Source organism: Panthera leo, chromosome D2 (genome assembly GCF_018350215.1).
Source record: "Panthera leo isolate Ple1 chromosome D2, P.leo_Ple1_pat1.1, whole genome shotgun sequence".
NCBI classification, from domain to species: Eukaryota; Metazoa; Chordata; class Mammalia; order Carnivora; family Felidae; genus Panthera; species Panthera leo.
This window is the reverse complement of record NC_056689.1, coordinates 24,806,997-24,824,757: the sequence shown is the minus strand read 5'-3', so window position 1 is coordinate 24,824,757 and position 17,761 is coordinate 24,806,997. Positions and strand designations below refer to the sequence as shown.

Below are 17,761 nucleotides of genomic sequence, written 5' to 3'. Positions count from 1 at the left end.
TTTGGGTCAGGTCATGATCTCACCATTAGTGAGTTCGAGCCCTGCATGAGGGGAGCTCGAGCCCCCCTTCACTGGAGCCCAGCTTGGGGCTTCACGCTGTCAATGTGGGATTCTCTCTCTCTCTCTCTCTCTCTCTCTCTCTCTCTCTCTCTCTCTGCCCTTCGCTCACTGGCACCCTCTCTCTCTCAACAACAACAAAAAATCTCTCTTGTTTAAAAAAAAAAAAAAAAAAACACACCACTTAGCTCTTTGAGGAAGATTGGTCCAGATGAAATGGAGCTAGTTCTGCCCAGAGGCTCCTCCTGCAGCTCCTGACTCCTTGGTGTTTACTCTTGCAGAGAAACAGGTGGGTCAGAAAGCCCCAAAGCCATGGCTTTTAAAAGATAGAGAAGGACACTCAAGGAACCGGAGGTGGTGAGTTAGAATTATTCTAACCAGCCAAACTGTAAAATCTTTGGAGGTGGTGCCTGCGGATTTGATCAGAGGCACAAAGAGAAAGAATCTCAAAGTAAAAGGAACAGTCCAGATGCCCACCAAGACTCCAAGAATCACTACAAGAAAAATTCGTTGTGGTGAAGGTTCTAAGACATGGGTCATTTTCAGGTGAGGATTCACAAGCAGCTCATTGATTTACAAAGTCCTTCCAAGATTGGTAAGCAGATTACTTCCACCAGTATTGATTCAGGGGTTGAGGATGAAGTCATCACTGCTGATGTTTAAATCAACCTTTTTTACAAAACTGATTATCCGCTGTTCATTTTTTGTTAATGTTTATTTATTTTTGAGAGAAAGAGCACAAGAGGGGAGGGGCAGAGAGGAAAGACACAAAATCCAAAGCAGGCTCCAGGCTGACAGCACAGAACCTGACACGTGGCTCGAACTCATGGACCACAAGATCATGACCTGAGCCAAAGTTGGATGCTTAACTGACTGAGCCACCCAGGTGCCCCTGATTATCAGTTGTTAAAAGAGGAAAGAAGAACACTAACGGTTTAATATCCACAGAATCTCATGAAGACAATAATCAGAGAATACATTTCAGTAAGAATAAAAGTGAAGAAGAAGGAAGTATAGAATTAAGAAAAAGCAAAAGTGGAAAAAAATGACAAAATGTGTTAGTAGTTTTAATTAATGTGTATGACAAATAATAATATCTCATTTATATGTTAAAAAAGAACAAAAACAACAAAAGAACAAATAAAGCACAACCATAACAAGATGGGAATGAGGTTGAATAATGTGTGGTCAAAATGTGGTAAATATTTGGGAGGGAAACAGAACTAGTGAATAACTGTATCTATTTAGAGAAAGAGATAAGTAAATCTATGTTTTTAAATTAAGTATTGGTACTAAATTAGAAACAAAATCTGTAGTTTATAAAACATCAAAGAGGGAAAAAAAGAGGAATATAAAAAGCTTTATCAATTCAATGTAATAATAACAATAGCAAACACATAGAGTTCTTACCAAGTGCCAGACATTGTAGTTGAGGAAAGAAGGGGAAAGAAGCTATAAAAGAGGTAATACACAGAAAACACAAAATAAGATGTTAGAAATAATTCCAGAGGCTCCTGGGTGGCTCAGTTGGTTGAGCGTCCAACTCTTGATTTAAGCTCAGCTCAGATTCCAGGGTTGTGGAAGCGAGCCCAGCGTCGGACTCTACGCTGAGTGTGGAGCATGTTCAACATTCTCTCTCTCTCTCTCTCTCTCTCTCTCTCTCTCTCTCTATCTCTCCCCCTCTCCCATGCTTGCACTCTCTCTCTCTAAAATAAAAAAAAATAAATAAATTTTAATTTAAAAAACTCCCCCATATGCATTCCTAATGTCTGAGTTCTATATTTATAATTTCTAGCTATGCATAGAACCTGAGAATTTCAAATTAACATAAGGACTTCATCACAAGGCAGAGAGGTTTTCTCATGGCCTTGTGATGATCTAGCCCAAAAGATATAAAGGAAGACCAGAGTAAAGAATATATGAAAAGATGCTCAAAAATACTAACAGCCAAAAAAGTACAGTATACAATTTAGGGGGATCTAGGTGGCTCAGTCGGTTAAGCGTCCAACTCTTGATTTCAGCTCAGGTCATGATCTCACCATTTGTGACATTGAGCCCCCCATCCCCATCAGGCTCTGCACTGACAGCATGAAGCCTGCTTGGGATTCTCTCTCTCTCCCTGCATCTCTATCCCTCCCCACTCACCCTCACTTCTCTTCTCAAAATAAAAAGTAAACATTTTTTTAAAGTACAATATACAATTTAAAACAAGATAATTGGCAAAAATTATTTAATCCAACGATACCAAATGTTGCTGAGGATTTGAATTTGCTGGCGGTGGCGGAAAATAACATGAGTGAGCAATCTGACGTCTAGGAGATATGTAAATTAGCATATCCTTCAAGCTAGCAATTCCTCTATACTTCTTTTAGGTATATGTTCTATAATATATAACTAGACAAGTACCAGGATGATGATTGTTCTGTCATCTGCAATAGCAAAAAAGAAAAAGAAAGAAAAGAAAATTTTAAAAATCATCTCAGGGGCACCTGGGTGGCTCAGTCTGTTAAGCCGCTGACTCTTGATTTCAGTTCAGGTGGTGATGTCATGGTTCCTGAGATCCAGCCCCACAACAGTCTCCAGGCTCTGGCTCCAGGCTCCGCACTGACAACAGGGAACCTGCTTGGGATTCTCTGTCTCCCTCTCTCCCCTGCTCCTGCGTGCAAGCGCTCTGTCTCTCTCTCTCTCTCTCTCTCTCTCTCTCTCTCTCTGGTGCATGGATGCGCTCTCCCTCTCTCTCTCAAAATAAATAAATAAATAAATAAATAAATAAATAAACTTTAAGGGGAAAAGAAAAAAAAGCTCCTTTGGGAGGTAATTAGTTCCTGAGGGCAGAGCCTTCATGAATGAGAATTAATGCCTTTATAAAAGAGGCTCAAGAGGGCTCCTTTGTCCCCTTCCACCACGTGTGGATACAATGAGAAGTCTGTGACCTGGACCAGGGCCCTCACATGACCAGGCTGGCACTCTGTTCTCAGACTTTCTGCCTCCAGAACTGTGAGTAATAAATTTCTATTGTTTATAAACCGCCCCTCTCCCCCGCCCCGTGCTGTTCCGTCATAGTGGCCCAAAGGCACTAGGGCAAGTAGTGAGTATATATGGTATTGACAAACACCCTCTAGGCAGGCAAGGAGGGGAGTGGAATTGAGGACAAGTACACAGGGGATTTCAACTAAATCTGTACATTTCCACATGTTTTAATCTGAGCAAAATGTATTATGTTAAAAAGGGGGGTTCTCTTTATCTTTGAAATTCAAATGAGGCCCTGAAGCCAGAGACTTGCTAGACACATTTCTGCAGAATTTTATAGAAAATGACCAAGCTGGTCCTTTAAATATCAGTCCCTGTCCGTTATCTCCAGCCATTTTACGAGAAAGCCATACATTCATTGAATGGGATTTCTTGGTTTTTTCCCCCCTCCCATAATCAGGCACTTCTCACTCACGCCCAGGCCAAGAGAAAGGCTCCACGTAAACCAGTCACAGGGACCAGGAGTGCCTATAAGGGAGTAAATCGGCGTCTCACCTTCTGGCTGGATGTTTACAGAGCCCTCACATCGCAGGTGCTGGTGCTGCTTGGAGACCAAAGAGGAAAGCAGAGAGAGTTCTAAGGAAAGCCAACCAGCATCTGCAAGCATTTGTCGGCATCTGCACCTGGGCTCTTGCGCCCATCTGGAGAATTCCAAACGCAGAAGACTGGCTGGAGCAGTGCGGTTACAGGGTGGAGAGGGAGGGCCGACTGGACGGGAAGGCATTTGGCAGGAAAAAGACACATGATGTTTTCCTGTTGACCAAAAGGACCTGCAGGGAGCAGGCATAAGCCATCCTGAAGAGACCCTGCCACCCAAGAACACTGCTTCCTGAGGCCAAGGTCCCCGGCGGGAAGAGGCTGCGTAGGGTGAAGCCTCAAAGAGAGCAAAGGCCGAGTGTGGATTTCAAGAAGCCAACTGGAGAATACTTGAAGAGTGTGAAGCATTCACGGGTTCTCCAAATAACCCACATCCTCACCTGAAGAACCTGTACTTGGATGTTTAGGTTAATGGAGGGAATGAGTATCAGCTAGCATTAACCGAGGGAGGACTATATACAGTATCAGCTAAATACAAAGATATTTTTTGCTCCTCTTTAACCCACATGCTGGACCCCGGGCTAGAGCAAATTAGAAAGCAAAAAAGAAGCAAGAAAAGTCAGAAAAAAATCCTGAAAGAACAACCATGATCTCCTTCCTCACAGAGTCAGCAGTATGAGGAGGTAAAAAGATGGCATTCGAGCTGCATATGAGATTGGACTGAGCTTTTTCACGTCTCCTACAGCCAAATGTGAGCTCTGGGATCTGGCAGAGCTCAGTCACAGAGGGAGGAAGGGAGATTCAGCAGTGGGGTGGAAAGTCCATGGGAAGAAAACATTCTTTCTCTTTGGTAGCTCCCTGAGTTTAGCCCAGGGCTAGTAGTAGTTACACAAATGGGGCAAAACGTTACTATTTAGTAAAGCTAGACCGTGGGTGTTTCAGCCAGCCTTCAAGATGGTCCCAATGATGGCCGCCTCCTGTTTTTCACCCTGTCTATAGTCCCCTGCCACATGGTACCAGGTTCAGGAGTGACCAATAACGTACGGTAGAAGTAAACCATTCCTTGTGAAATTAGATTCTAAAAAAGACTATAGCTTCCCCCTCTCTCCCTCCCGCCCTCTCTTTCTCCCTCCGGCTCCCTCCCCCTCTCTTGCTCTGGGGGAAGCCAGTCCTATAAAGAGGCCCACACTTTCAGAAACAGAGCCTCTGGCAGACAGCCTGCAGGAAGCTGAAACCTGCCGACAAACAGGCATGAGCTCAGAAGCTGTCTTTCCCTCCCCGGTTAGGCTTTGAGATGCCTGCCCAGCTTAGGCTTGCCAACAGCCCCGAGGGAGAGAGGCGCTGAGCCAGAACCACCCAGCTGAGCCACTCGCTGACTCCTGACCCTCAGAAACTGTGTGAGATAATAAATGTTTGCTGTTTCAGCTGCTGCACTGGGGCAATTTGTTATACAGCAGGAGATAACTATTACAGCAAGTGCATAAATGTTTGATATACTGACTTTATGTTCTTCTGAAAGCCTCAACTATTTCATAATAATTTAATATATATCATGAAGATTTTTTCCCATGTTTGTCATCCTGAAGCTAAAGCAAAGGGATCTTTAAGGGGTGAGCACACTGTCTCTAACTTGGATGAAAGTTTTTATGGTGCCCTGAGAACACTCTCACAAAATAAACCATGCTTTGGAAGTAAGAAATGACCTGAAATGAGTTACTCTGAAATCCAATTACTAAAATAGTCTACAGGGGCACCAGGGTGGCTCAGCTGGTTAAGTGTCCAACTTTGGCTCAGGTCATGATCTCATGGTTTGTGGGTTCAGGCCCCACATCCAGCTGTCTGCTGTCAGCTCAGAGCTTGCTTCGGATCCTCTGTCCTCCCCTCCTTCTGCCCCTCCCCATTCTCTCTCTCTCTGTGTCTCTCTCAAAATTAAAGAAACATTGGGGCACGTAGGTGGCTCAGTCGGTTGAGTGTCCGACTTTGGATCAGGTCATGATCTCACAGTTCGTAGGTTCAAGCCCCACATCAGGCTCTGTGCTGACAACTCAGAGTCTGGAGCCTGCTTCAGATTCTGTGTCTCCCTCTCTCTCTGCCCCTCCCCCACTCATGCTCTGTCTCTCTCTTCTCTCAAAAATAAATAAACATTAAAAAATGTTTTTAATTAAATAAGCATTTTTAAAAATAAATAAAAGTCTACAGATTCAGTGGGTCACTGGTACCACTGGGAGTGCTAGTTAATACTAACATAGATCTAGAAGGAAGCTACTGAAGAGAGAAAATAAGCAACATGACTGCAATGCTCCTTACTGACACTAGATGGTGACAAAGTTTTATCATGCAATTGAATTTCACTGACCTCATTTGGCTGGGGTGAAAGTCCTTTAATGAGCATACCTCAAAGAAAGCAAAGGAAACATTTACTTAATTATGACTTAGTAAATACTATTTTAGAATTATTTCTAAGTGGGAATTAAAACTGGATTGCTTGTATTGATTCCTGACCTAAATACATTCTTTTAAAGGAGGAAAATTAATTTTTTTTATATTTATTTATTTATTTTGAGAGAGGGAGGAGGGAAGACAGAGAATCCCAAGGAGGCTCTGGGCTGTCAGCGCAGAGCCAGATGCAGGGGCTGGAGCTCACAAACCGTGAGATCATGACCTGAGCCAAAATCAAGAGTCTGATGCTTAACTGACTGAGCTGCTCAGGTGCCCTGAAAGGAGGCAGTTTAAATGAAGTAAATGTATCTATTGTTCACTTTATAAAAATAAATAGTAATTTTAATAACTGTACTCTTAGCATGCGTTCAGTTATTCCTTAGCATACCTGAATTTTGGGATAATTTACATAGAGTTGAGTCATAGTTTGCTTTTGAAAGATTAGTACTTATAAATCGAACCAGGAGAGCACTCTAATAATAATTACAATACATTTTCATTCCTTTCCTTCAAAATATTTCCTGTGATAAGAGGTTGTCTAACTTAATAATTAAGAGCACGGACCCTGGAACCAGACTGTAAAGGTTTAAATCCTACCTCTATTTTGGGTTGTATCTCAGTATCCACCTCATAAATGAGTCACAAGTGAAATAGTATATGTAAAGCACTAAGAATAATGCTTACAATTTAGAAATGCTATTTAAACATAAACTATTATTATTATTCCACAGAAGTTCCCTCTGTCTGAGGTAGAAAGTGCTATGGAAATATATAGCAAAAACTGAAACTTGAAATCTAGGTCAATTTCCCAATGTTACACAATCAATGGAGTCAAAGTCCACAGATAAAAGAGACAAACATTTGGAACTGCACTTTACTGTTGACATAGAAAGTGTGCTTCCAAAGCACAGGCATAAACTAGGACTGGAACACAAACCTGTAAATCTGAGCCAATGAACCTTCCCACTGCACCACAACAGATAATTCTTATTTATTGGCTGAAGAAACTCCTAAAAAGACACGTCCTTGGCAATATTGGCTGCAAGTTAAGTGACAGATGAAATCTTGAAATATTAACAAACACTTCCGTCTATCTGCGTTATTTTAGTTATCACCACCCTCTACCTCATGGGATGTTCTGCCTTAGCTGCCTCAGAGAAGGAATGATACCTCAGAACCCAGAAAAAGAAAACATTTTTTTCTTTTTAAGTTTTTATTTGAATTCCAGTTAACACACAGGGTTGCATCAGTTTCAGGTGTACAATATAGCGATTCAACAATTCCACACAATACCAGGTGCTCATCACGACCAGCGCGCTCCTTAATCCCGATCACCTATTTCACCCATCCTTGCCCCCTCCCCCCGCCCCCCCCCCCCCCCCCCCCCCCCGCCGTCCCCTCTGGTAACCAACAGGAAAAACAAAATATTTGTAAAGCTTGGCCCAGGTATTAAGGCAAAATATTTAGAAGGAAACCTGACATGTTAGAACAGAGCTCCTCATACTGTTAATACTCAAAAAGATTCTGATAAGGAGGAATAGGGAGATTTGAAAGAAAAGCAAAGACACCAGTGGGCTCCTAAGAAGGGCCCCTAGGCTGATCTCACTCTTATCCTAAACTGAGCCCTCTGATTGAGGTTGGGAGAGGAATGATAAAACTCCCAGACATGTTTGGGGATTCTAGAGCAAAATATTCTGCCCCCTCTTTAGGTGGAATCCAGAAACTAGGACTCTCTATTCCACCATGTATAGGAGTAGGCAGAAAATCTGTATGCTCTATCTAGGCAGATGGTCCTGTGAGTCCCCCAGAGTTCTCAAAGCCACAGAGTGGCGTGGTGGCAGCAGAATGATGCCAGAAATGCAAGAGAAGTGCAGAAGCAGAGTTTCCCATGGTGCAGCTGGTAAGGAAGCATTAGAATATCACTAACACAGAGCTGCAGCCGCTGAGAAGCAACAGACAGGAAGAGGCTCGGCCATCAGAAACAAAGGGGACACAGCAGGAAGCACCCCGGAAAGTGGGTGTGTCCTTTAAGATACTGGCTCAGCTGCTTTCACAGAGACCAAAATAACAGAGCCTTAAGGAGAGAGAACACTCATTTCTATCACATACAAGGTCAAAGCAGCAGTAGACCAGAGAGCTGGAGCTGCCCCACTCTACCAGGTCATCCAGGAGCCCAGCGTTCCTTTTCTCTTACTGCTCTCCACCCGCCCTGGAATATTGCCCTCCTGCCCTCACAGAAACAAACCTGGCTCATCACCACCATGTCTTCATTCCAGCCTTGGAGAAGAGGAAAAAGGACCACGGAAAGCTGAGGGCCAGCAGATGTCACTTAAAGGCATGACCCAGAGGTTAACACATCATTCCCATTCACCTCCCATTGACCGGACCTTAGACACATGTCCATACCTAGCTTTAGGGGAGCCTGGGAAATGTAGTCACTGCGTAGGCAGTCATGTACTCAGATAAGAATAAGATGGTTTTTGACTAAAGAAAGAGAAAACGGATACCTGTAGAGATAGGTGGTGATCTCTGCCGCTGTCCATATCTCATGATAGCCTGGGGGCTACAGACAAAGTACAATATTGTCCACTTTCAAATGCCTCTGGCCAGGCGCGGTGGCTGGGCGCGGTGGCGCGCGCCTGTGGTCCCAACTACTCGGGAGGCTGACGCAGGAGGATCGCTTGAGCCCAGGAGTTCTGGGCTGTAGTGCGCTATACGTCGATCGGGTGTCCGCACCTAGTTCCGTGACCTCCGGGGAGCGGGGGACCACCAGGTTGCTGAAGGAGGGGTGAACCGGCCCAGGTCGGAAACGGAGCAGGTCAAAACTCCCGTGCTGATCAAATGCCTCTATTCTTTGTAAATCCATAGATACTCTGAATCTTAAATGCCACCCTGGGTAGGTAGGGGAGGCCTGCAATTTAACAAATTTAAGTCTCTTGCACTCAACAGAGTGGAAACATAAAATACAAATTAAATTCAACGATTGAAAAGATGAAAGATATATTTTAGTACATCTTAGTTTGTAGACTGACATTTACAGCAACTATTCTTAATCCATACTACTTAAATATGCTTGAAAAAATAAAGCTGTCGCACTGTACAAAACCTCGACAAATTGTGATTTCGCGATTATTATGATATAGTAACAATTTAATAACAATGAAGACCTTGCTAGATATATTTTTAAATCTTCACTATTCAAAACAGTTCTGCCAAATTTATTTATCCATTTTATCCCCAAATTCCTACGCAATTTATTCCCAAACTCCTTTCCGCAGATGGCTAAAACAGGTGTGGGCACATAATCAAGAGGAGTCCGTCTGTAGATGGGCCAGTGCATTTCAGATGGCTTTAAACAAAGGCTCTGCCTAAACAGATCATGATGATAAACAAGACAATAAGACTGTCCCTCTTGGACATCTGATCCTGAAATAGATTGCAGAGAGTAGGATAGAACTAATCAGAGAAGCAAAGAAGTCACAGAATCAGGCCATGAGTCAGCAGCAAAGGTCTCAAGGCACCATCAGTTCAATCAGCTTGAGGTGTGAGATAGAAATCATCAGTACTTGGGCCTGTGAACTCAAAGGCAATTGATATGCTTCCCTACATTTTCTCTTTTTTCTCACAGGCCAGTTGGAGACATGTATCTAATTCCAGCCCATGAAAAGTGAAAGGTGTCATGTATCACTTCTAGCTCCAGGTTGTGAGACCCAGGGGGAGCCCTCCAGTCCTTCCATTCTTTGTCCAATGACTTTGGAAGCCATGTTAATATGGCCACATCACAAGATGAAGGGGCCCGGGGTCTTCGAGTGGAAGAAAATCTCTACTGACTACATCGTTTTGTGTGGGCAAGAAATACATTTTTGCTGCATCAAGTCCCTGAGATTTTAGAGCTGGTTTATTGTGGCAGCTAATGGCTAGTTATCCAGACTAATACAGTAACTAAATGTTTCAGTGTTTCCCATATGATAATTATTCTGGTGATAATAATTGCATGGTTGCAACTTGTTGTTAAAAAGAACCAGTAAGTCTGGAACGGTTGTTCACAACTGGTGTTTGTCCTCACCATGGCGGTATCCATTCTGATTATGCCCTTGCCATCTCCTTCGGTAAATATTTCACATATTGCCCTGCTAATGGGGAAATCCTATTTACTGTGTCCTCCAATTTAGGCTCTAAGTGAAAGGTTAAAAATGTAATGTGTATTTTTAAGTTATAAGTCAGAAACATTAAATTAATGGATCAAATCTGAGACTTACTATTTACATTAGACAAAAAGATAAAAAGCTTAAATACAGGGGAAGAAAAGGAGACCAACTCAGAAGAAAGGAGAATAAAATCTTTATGTCTTGAGTTAGTGAGATCAAGGGGAAAAAAACTGAAAAGAGAAAATGGCTCTCCATGCAGGAGGAAATGCTTTTATATTAGGTAACCTTCAATTATTCTAGTCTGTGAAATCATGGCATTCCAAGAAGAGAAATCATTTCATCTTGCTTCTTAATAATTTACCTGTGCCTATTTGTTATTGCACATCACTTGAATACATTTAGAACAAGAGTAATGTATTTCATATACATTCCTGAAAATAGAATTCATGTTTCTTATGCAGGTAAAATAGGAAAAGACGTCATCTAACCACTAAAATGAATGTTTTAAAGGATTAAATCCCATTTTCGTTTAGTTCTCCCTCAAGATAAAAAGATTGCCTAACACTTTAGCACGCAGAGAACAAAGGATCTCTCAAGTTGCTTTTGTCTTTTGTGGACTTATGTTGCAATCATTATAGTATTATAGAACACATATGTATCCAAATAATAGAAATTTGATTAAAATGTATATTACCTTGTACTATATAAATCTGTAACATTTAATTATATATTAAAATAATATTTTCTTTAATATGCTGATGATATAAAAGGCCACCATTATTACAAGGCAAAATAAAATTCTCAAGTTTATATATATATTCCATTTATAACCTGCTTTTCCTACAAGGCTAATAACATGAAATCAATTTCATGTTATTATTCACATGAAATCATTCACATGAAATCAGTGTGGATTTAGATAATAAAAGTATGTTTAACCAATAAAAGAACAGGTCGATTAACTTCCAGGCCAAGAGTTGATTGGGAACCTGAATATGACTAAAATTATTTTCCTGAAATTTACCCTCTCATAGGGCATTTCTATATTGAAATACCTTTCAGGTCGATAGTACATTGCTGCAGCTTACAACACACTTTTAAATACACAGACCCTCTGAACATCTCTGTGAGATAGAGAAGACAGAAAATTCTTACATTCTTAAGGTCCACGAATTGACCCTCTTCAAGTTGAATTCAGTCCACAGACCTGCACATCTACTTTATGAGACTCATAATTTCTTTTTTGTAATTAGTTACCAATCTTGAGAAGTTTCAGACTTTCACATTAAAAAAAAGAAAACTAAACTCGGGGCGTCTAGCTGGCTCAGTCCATAGAGTGTGGGACTCTTGATCTCCTAGCTTGTAAGTTACTCAAAAACATAATCTTTAAAACAAAAAAAACCTCTCTGTCCCACAGGCCACAACAAGTGGCCTCAGCTGAGGTGGGTAGAGTCTGCCCCCTTTTTGAAGAATCTGTCTCTTCAATTCACTCCAATACCCACTACTGTTTATTACCACCCCCCACCCCCCCACCCCCCCAACCCCCCCCCACCCCCGCCAAGACTGAGATAACAGAATCGGTGGCCGTTTATCTTGCTTTGCAGGGCCTCCTTCTCGCTTACACGTGGCCCGCCTGGCCCCCAGGGGTCAGTGGGAAAAGGAGGCCCCGTCAGTCCAGGAAAGGTGGGGATGCATTGCTCCGAGGAGAGGCTGGTGGTGTTTGTTGGAAATGCACACAGCTGAATTTGGAGATAACTTAGAAGGTTAAATATGGAAAAGACCTTCACACATCATCTCAGACTCATTGTACAGAAGAGGAAACTGAGGTCCCAGGGGGCCCACTGACTTGCACCACATCACACCGCAAATTTACAGAAAAGCCCAGCCCTGAGCGCAGGCCTTTTAACTCCAGGCTGGAAAAAGAAACAGGAAAAAGAAACAACTACAGAGAAAGGAAGGAGAGTAGGGACGAGTTCTCCCTTCCCCCTCCCCCAGGCTGTGGCAAGCAGCCAACTGCAGCTCACTGCATATTTAATTTAAACCTTTGTCTGCCCTGGCAAGGACAAAGTACAATCTGTTTTATGTAAAAAGTCTTCCCCGAGGAAAGCCTCGGCCTCCAGCTGCGAAACTGATTGATGTTCTTAAAGCCCCCAGGAACCTCTTCTGGGACCCGAGGTTGCGGTTTCCAAAAAAAGAGTTTGTGAAAAGGGAAGCCCTGAAAACAAAAATTTTTTCCCCTTTATTGTGTTTCTCTCAATCTGGGAGAATTAGACTGAAACATGGGGGGTGGGGGGGTGGATCATGCAAATAAAGACTATATTTTAAAAGCAGATTTCGGAGCTCCACCTGGGAGGGGCTCCGGAGGCAATCTGCTGGGGGAAGAAGACGGGAGACGAGTCTGGAAGCTTTATTTGCATAGCGAGCTCTCTGCTTTTACTTATTACTTAGATTGCTCATTCCAACCAATAAAGCTATGAAAATGGTCTAAAGACGCTTTAGCCACGCTTGGTGTTGTATTTGAAATACGTGTGAAGTGTCCTAATAGACAGGAAAATCCATTTTATTTTGAGAATTCTGCGGTATTCCTGATACCCGGTTAGGGAGACCCTGATTTGGGATGACCTTTCTTGTGCAACCAAGGCCAGTTTTGAAATCCAGTCCTTAGGTTGCCTCAGAGTGCTCCTGGATGAATTGGGGTCGGGGGATCTCCTGCCAGGTTTCTTTCCATTCCTCGTGATCTCTACGCCAACTGGCAGCCTAGGGCCCCGACAACACAGCAGCGCCCCCAGTTCTGGAGTGGGCAAAACGACTGCAGAAGTTCTGAGAGTAACCCCAAAGGACCAGCCCTGGCCCTGCCCGTGGGCCCTTAGTCTCACCTGGAGCAGAGGGCATGTCAGTCTGGGAGGAGCACATAGGTTAAGGTTCAAGGGCTTGCCTTCACCTTGTACTTCAGGGGGCTGAACTTCAGTTTAGAGCTAGAACAAAGCCACTGCCAGATCAGGGCTAAGGAGCTTGGGCCGATCTTGGGATAGTGCCAGGTCCCAGAAACCATTGCCATGAGCACCAGCTGGCTCTGGTCCCAGGAACATGTGCAGCTGCCGTGGAGGCCAGACTGGGCCTGCAGACTGTCACCGGTGCCAACCGCTCCATTAGGCCTTCAGGGCTATGCTCTCCGGCAGGCTCACGCCCAAGGTCCCATGTATTTTGGCATCAGCCTGACTTCAGGTATATCCGGAGGTGACTGAATAAACCTTCAGAAAAGCCATGTGACCTGCTAGCTCTGCTCTGGACATTACCCTGTTGTTCTAAAAATCCACAGAGGTCAAAGTGTATAGTTGCAAATCTCTGAAGTGTGTTGGCCCAAAGAAAATGAAAGAATCAACTATTTCCCTTAACTCCATGTGGGCTAATTTAGGTGCCTGTCATTAGTACAAGAGCAACCCTCGCGCCACGGCTGTGGAAAGAGGAATCCTACCTCATGTGCCCTAACGGTGGGGGCAAATCAATGATCAGCCATCTACACAGCTGTTTCTAGACGTGCTTCCCGGTATCCTGAGCATGCCGCTTTAGTAACAAAGTTAACAGCAATACAATCAAATTGAGAAAAGGCCAAAGGAGGGGAGCGTTATTTTAAAAACTATTCTACTGTTCCATTTATCGGTGGCCATTCTCCAAAGCCAAGTTTCCTGACCCGCTGGGAACTTGTTCCAAAAGATCAAGCTTCTTTTCCTAATTTTGTTCCCTTCCAAACTCATTTGGCCCTCTCCAGCTTGGGTGCAAATTCCAGCATTTTAACAGGCTGTACCTAGTCCATCTTTAGATTCTCTTTCATCAGGGAAAATCCTATATAATTTCTTGGTAAACTTTGGCCTTAAGGCATGCTCCCTAATGAGAATTAAGGTCAGGATCCTACAGAGAGGCCAGCAGGATCAGTCCCATGGAGAGCAGCCCAGTGGGGCTTAAGCTATAAAGACAAATAAGACAAGATCTCTATGCTAGGGAAACTCATAATCTAGGGGAGGCCATGGATATGTTGCTTAACAAGGTGATAAGTGTGAGCTAGCAGTGTGAACCAAGTGCTATGGGAACGGAAAGGCAGTAATGATTAATTATGCTGGGTGTGGGGATTAAAGCTCTGGGACCGTTTCCCAGAGAGAGTAACAGTTGAGCTGAAAGTAAAGGATCAACGGGCTTTGATCATGAGGAAATTGAGTGGGCAGAGTGCTCCATGAGACGCATTCCAGGAAGAAGTATGGTGCACGAGTCTTCCAGACACTGAGGGGTGATGATATACAAAATGTTTGGAGCCCAGAAGATCATCTGCTATAGCTGAAGTTTATGGTACAATGTCAGGGCAACACAAGAAAGACTCAAGAGTTAGCTTCATTCAGATGATGACTATATTGGAAAACAAACTCCATGGACTTTCTCCTGAAGGCAGTGGTGAAGCATGTGAAGGCAGTTTTAAGCAACTGGCTAGGAAAAGAGTTTAGGTTAGTGTGGGTGCCAAGCTAAATTTTCTAGAAATGACTCTGGGAGGTCACTTTAGGCAGCCTGGACAGGCTAGCTGGATCAGGGCCCTCCCCCTTCTCCTAGTGGGATGGGCTCCTCCAACTCAACTCAGCTTCCTATATAGGACTGTTGGCTTCCTCCCTCAGGCCTCAAATCTCCAAAGCTGCAAAACTGGCTCTTCTGGACATGCTGAGAACACTTAACACTATTAAACACCCTGCCCCAGTATCTGTTTGTACCCCCATGGACGAGTTGTTCTCTCACTTCCCCTTTATGGAAAGCAACAAGGATATAGTGTCCTTTGCCTGGAATATACACCTTCCGTATTCCAGTATGCCTTTCCTTAGATCAATGAGAGGTTAAGATCACAGACTTGTGCCATTCCTGCCGACACTTTCTTAGTAAGTTTCGCAGTAAAGTCTGTTTCTAAATCCATGCCATAGAGTGTTGTAGAATGCTTTCTGACCACGTTGACTTCTGAAGGTACCCATATTGTACCATAATGGGATGTCCTAGGAATGGAGTAAGACATTTCCCACTGTCAGTTAAGACTCTATGTTGTAACAAAAAATCCAACTAAAACTGGCTTTAAAATTGAAGGCAATTTTTGGTTCTTGTAACTTTTGGGTGGACAAAGGTCATCCAGTGTTTCAGTGATGTTATCAGTGGCCCATTTCTCTCTGTCTCTCCATGCTGCCTTCTCTAGTGTCAGCCTCATTCTATGGCTGACTTCCTAACAGTTGTAGGAAGGCTGCCAGTCAAAATTAAATCTTGAATGTTCACATCCATTGGCAAAGAGGGCTTCCAGACCAGCATTTGAAGCCAGTGTCCTGAAATCCATCTAAACTGGATAAGCTCGTATCATGTATCTGTGCTCACATCAATTCATGTATTCATTTAACAAATATCTGTTGTCTACTACTTGTTAGCCACTGTTGTAGATTCTGGGCCATTGAAATAACATTGAATGACAGATGGGGTCAAGCCAGTTGGTACCCACCACTAGAACTGGGAGTATGTTCAATTTCCTCCAAAGCATAGAGATTGTATAGGGGTAGAAATAAATACTTGGATAATTTGCTGTGCTATTAGGAGGTCGGGGGGAGAGAATGGATATTAATTAGGTGACCAAAGTAAAAGTGTGGTCCATGGATTGGCATTATTGACAACAGTTAGGAGCTTGCTATAAAGGCATAATCTCAGGTAGTACCTGAGTTCTGCTGGGTCAGAATTTACATTTTAAGAAGATCCCTGGTGGGGAGGGGGACACCTGGGTGGTTCATTCAGTTCAGCATCTGACTTCGCCTTGGGTCATGATGTCACAGTTCACGAGTTCAAGCCCTACATTGGACTCATTGCTGTCAGTGCAGAATCCGCTTTGGATCCTCTGTCCCCCAATCTGTGCCCCTGTCCCGCTTGCGCACACGCTCTCTCTCTCTCTCTCTCTCTCTCTCAAAAATAAACATTAAAAAAAAAAAGATCCCTGGGTGATCTATTTGAACATAAAATGTTGAGAAGCACTCATTTACAGGATAGATTAAAATGTTATGATTGGGGCTGTAAGGGAAAGAAGTTGGAGAACAAAGCAAACGGTCTCTGTAGCAGACACAGGACGCGATGGCTACCAGACCACGACAGTTCTCCCAATGGGAACTGTGCAGTCAGCCCCTCTGTCAGAGAGGATGATTCACCCAGAAGACTGTTGGGGCAGTCTCAAGTTGATAGAACCCTATTGGGTCCAGAAGTACCTAATCTGAGGACCCCCAAAGTGCTCTGAGGCTTGGTTATTTGGCAACTACTCTGATTCATCCATCCTTAAAATATCCCCCTTTTAGCTTAAATTAGCCAAAAGGGGCTTTTATTGCTTGTCATTGAAACAGTCTTAACTTACATTGTTTCGACTTTCTCAGTATAGTCATCATCATAGATGATGAGAGTGTTTGGTCGGCCCGGGAAGACCAAAGTTAATCCATTTCACCAACACAGTGTCTGAGATGCAAACGTTGCTTTTCTCCTCAGCCTCGGTTGACCTGCAACACAAGCCATGCACGCTGAATTTCATACATTATTGACATAAGCATAAAAAGCCATCTTTGCAGTATTTTTTTAAAATTCTACGTATTCTGAAATGCTCATGGGTTTCATAATAAATGTTCCATTTTGGGTTTACTTTCTGTATATAAATTAATGTATCCTTCTAGAAAGATCAATCCATGTGTCCTCTTTAATCTGACCATCTATTGTTAACTTTTTCCCAAATGCAGCTGCCTTTTATAAATATATCTACCAAACGATTGTTGTTATACCAATTTTTCTTCTTTTACATGCAAAATGTTTTCAATCAAATGTTGGCTAATAGCTAGGCTGTTTGGAAATTAACCATCCTAATAGATGGGAACAACAATATAAGCATTTAAAGCTTAATTATTCCTCCAGGCTCACTATGGGAAAATCAAGGCCTTTTTTTTATTAGTCTGATTCTGTATTCCTTGGAGTATTTCATCTTATTCTACAATATTCTCATTTTCTTCCTCTATTTCAAAAAAAGAAAACAACCCCAATACAACAAAACAACGAGGAGGTCACATCTTACAAGGAACAAACATGACATCACATAGGGAAGTGAGTCACTGTGCATCAGACTGGGAACTGAGTCAGGACTAAACTGACTCACATCTTTCTGGGCCAAGTACCAATTCTAGTTATATCATGTTGGAAAATGACTCATTTACTACCTTTATTAGGTCCCCTCAACATCGAATCAACTGCAAATTGGAACAGGTCTTATAAAACTCAGGTGGCTCTGCTTGAGCCATTACTCTCTGGTAAACAGACAATTTGTGTGTATGAAACTCACCGGTTGTCTGGCCACAAGTGCTCAGAAGACTAGTTTGATCAACAGTGTATTGCAGTGATCTGCGCTGACCCCATCTAATTTTTTTTTAACACTTATTCATTTTTGAGAGACACAGAGGATGGGTGGGGAAGGGGCAGAGAGATAGGGAGACACAGAATCTGAAGCAGGCTCCAGGCTCTAA

At 43.0% G+C, this 17,761-nt stretch overlaps 1 pseudogene; it reads left to right on the top strand.

The window, feature by feature from the left end:
- The first annotated feature begins 369 nt into the window (after positions 1–369).
- Positions 370–720, top strand: LOC122201799 (annotated as a pseudogene).
- Positions 721–17,761: the final 17,041 nt, after the last annotated feature.